Source organism: Homalodisca vitripennis, unplaced genomic scaffold (genome assembly GCF_021130785.1).
Source record: "Homalodisca vitripennis isolate AUS2020 unplaced genomic scaffold, UT_GWSS_2.1 ScUCBcl_5643;HRSCAF=12460, whole genome shotgun sequence".
Lineage (NCBI taxonomy): Eukaryota > Metazoa > Arthropoda > Insecta > Hemiptera > Cicadellidae > Homalodisca > Homalodisca vitripennis.
The window spans coordinates 1-3,367 of record NW_025781754.1 but is presented as its reverse complement, the minus strand read 5'-3'; positions in this window follow the sequence as shown (position 1 = coordinate 3,367).

Here is a 3,367-nt window from a genome sequence, read left to right as displayed (position 1 = left end):
GCTGTTTTGTTTGGATAAGTGTAGATATAGATATTTATATACACATATTATTTATATGGGTTATTTTTTTCTTAGGTCAGAGGTTAATTTGAAATATTGAAAGTTGAATAAAGTTGTTCTGTAATATAAATAATACCGAGGTATACTACTGCAGTTTCATAGGTTACAATTTCATGGAATACACTGCTAGTATTTGTCGAAACGTTAAAACTTTTTACAAATAATGCGATATATGAAACTGGAAACAAAGGCTGAAAATGAAAGTAGCGAACTGGAAGGTAATATATGAGTATTGCTATCAATCCTTTACGATTGGAAAAACCGACATCAAAGTGCTTGTCACGCACTCGCCATTGTGAGAGGAAAACAGCGTAAAAATCTGTAGTTGTAATTGTTTGTTACCATTAGCTCTCACACTGCTGAACTTATATTGATATTGTCTATGAAAATAATTCATCAACATACGGTTAAAATATATTTAGCGTCTGAATAGTCTGATGTTATAAACATTTTTGATTAAGGCGTTTTAGTAAATACATTCATGGAGCTCTGAATGTCTACTTTAAATAAAATAATACTAAACATAGTGTAATGTTCTCATGCCATTAAAAACCGAAGGAACACGTCCAAAAACCCTAGTTTCATCATAAAAAATGTGTAAGCTAAGAATCAAAATATATTTATAATTATTCACCGAAAAGTAGAAATTATGGTTTTTGTCTTGGTACTACAATGAAGCATACGTCTTAAAACAAATGTTTAAATAAAATAAGGTACCTACATTTAACATATCACTATATGTACAGAGTGTTCACAAAACGAAATATAATGTATGTGTGTTAACCAAATGTCTATTAAACGTCATTTAAAACTGTTTAAAAGTCCAATAAAAAAAATATGTAGATATAAAAAAGTTCTAGGTAGCAAATATTTGAATTTTTTAAATTTCAATGGTACTTGTTTCAACGAAATCCGTCAAGAATAAAACGAGCAGGACTATTTTAAAGGTACGCTTGCACAAGACAGGGACAAAAATCAACTGATATCTCTCAACTGTGCTCTCAAAACGTTTCAAAGATTTTTAACAGACGCCACTTTGTGCTGAATTTGGTTCCTTTAGCTTACTACTTTTAGAGATATTTGTTTATAAAAAAAAAAAAAAAATGAAGGCTAGCAGCTAAATAATTCATTTCACATATGTTCATATGATTCTTTTATATGAAATCACGAGTACTATCAACCAAAGAAATTTTCTACACCATTTCTTGAATAACCATGTTTGTATCACAAATATTGTACTGGAGTATAATACTATACTCTGTTTTATTTTCTAGGAGAATAATGTACCTCTCATTATGAAATTACATGTCACACTTAAACACATACATGTAAGATTCTTTTACTGGAAAACATTCATAGCTTCTGACAGAAATGTGGATAGCCAACTCAAAAGTCAAATTGTTAATATAATTTAGTATTATCTAATAACAATAGACCTCTTTTATCCTACTTAAAAATTTGTAATAAATTAAAGTATACGCGTTTCAGTATTTTTAGGTTAATTATTCTTTTATAAATAAGAGAAAAGCTTATACCGTTTACTACGCAATTATTTTTAAAGCGTGTGAATACATTAGTGGCAATTTATGCACTAAGTATTTACTCTTAAAAAATGTTTTGGTATATCTTCATTTTGTAAGATTTCATTGTTTTTCAACTTTAGAAGAATCTTTGGTAAGCATTTATACACATTTATATACACGATAACAGAATACCAAATTATTTAGAGTAGGTTTCATGTCTTCCGCTTCATACAATTTATTTATCATTAGAAAACATTCATAATAATCGGTCAAGAAATACTACAAGATGTATTAGTTAAATAGTTATAACTCGTATTATTTTTGTTTTCAAATTAAAATGCTATTATAAGATTTAAGAATTATATTTTAATTTAAAGTCCGAGTTTTAGTATGTTTATAAAATTTGTTTATAATTACAAGACATTCATAAACTAAGGTAATTCAAGATAAACTGGTGAAATAGAGGAGAGGTGAAATTATTTGTTACTTTAATAAAAAGCTATTCTAAGATAGCCTGAAATATTTAATCTAAAATATGCTCTCAGATTTCAGTAAGTTTTAAATCCCCGTTGCACAAATTGATGTATGCAAGAAACATGAGAACAGATATCAGTATGTTGTAAATATTATATGTTATAAGGAAAGCATTTTAAATATTAAACTGTATAATTATGATAAGACGCTGTTTTTACAAAGTTTGTATAGTGATTGTTTTTAGTAAGTTAAGGAACGTTTTTAATAACTTTAAATATTTAAGACTATTTAAAAAATAAAATTTAAATTTTTAGTAATGGGAAAAAAATAATTTAAAGAAAATTATGTTTTTTAATCCGATATTTGTTAAGGGTAAAATAGACACATAAAAATTAAAGTGCATCAATATCCGAAATGAAAGCAAACACAGAGGATTCTTCTGATTGTAACTTTGTTTGTGTACGTGGACACGCGGTACTTTAGTAAATATCATTCTCCTTCAAAATACAATAACGCCATGGGTTTAAAAATAGTATTTCTGGTACCACTGAAGAATTATTTTTCCTTCCAATATAGAGGGCCTTGTTAAAATAGTATCTTCATCGGGGCAACATGGCCAAATTTATAAAAGATATATATAGGAATCGAGACCAAAAAATGATAAAATTCACTTTTTATATGAAAGCAATTAATTAAATTTTAATATTAATTATCATATGCTTTTAACTTAGGTTAGGTAACGTTAGGTTCTGTTGTATCAGTTATCTCACTAGATTCAAATTACATTTAAATGTCGAGTCTTGAAACATAGCTTTACATATCATGTATTGCTATTTAATAATTTAGTAATTAGTAAGTAGTTTCTTGCAATAAATTTACAATAAGAAAGTTTTATAATATAACAGGGAATTTATTACTTCTCACTCGTACAGTTTTCTTACGAGTAGAATATTTAGCGTTGTAATTATAAACAATTTATTAAAACGGTATACGAATTTTTATGTTTTTTTATAGTAAATAATCTAATGCAATTTAAGAAATACAAATATTTGCTGTAAATGAACAGCACACCGACATCTATTAAACGTTTATTGACTATTGCGTTTCAATGAGGAGTAGTCTGATTTAAAAAAGCTATGATTATTGTGAAATGTTTTACTTTATCTGAACAAATATACGTATAAAATTTCCTTTATATACAGTATGCGTAAAAAAAATAAAGTGATTTGCTATGATAAAAATCTGTTGCTAAAAATAAGTGTGGCTTCACGTGCATACTCATAATGCCATCACAATAAACAACCGCAGCC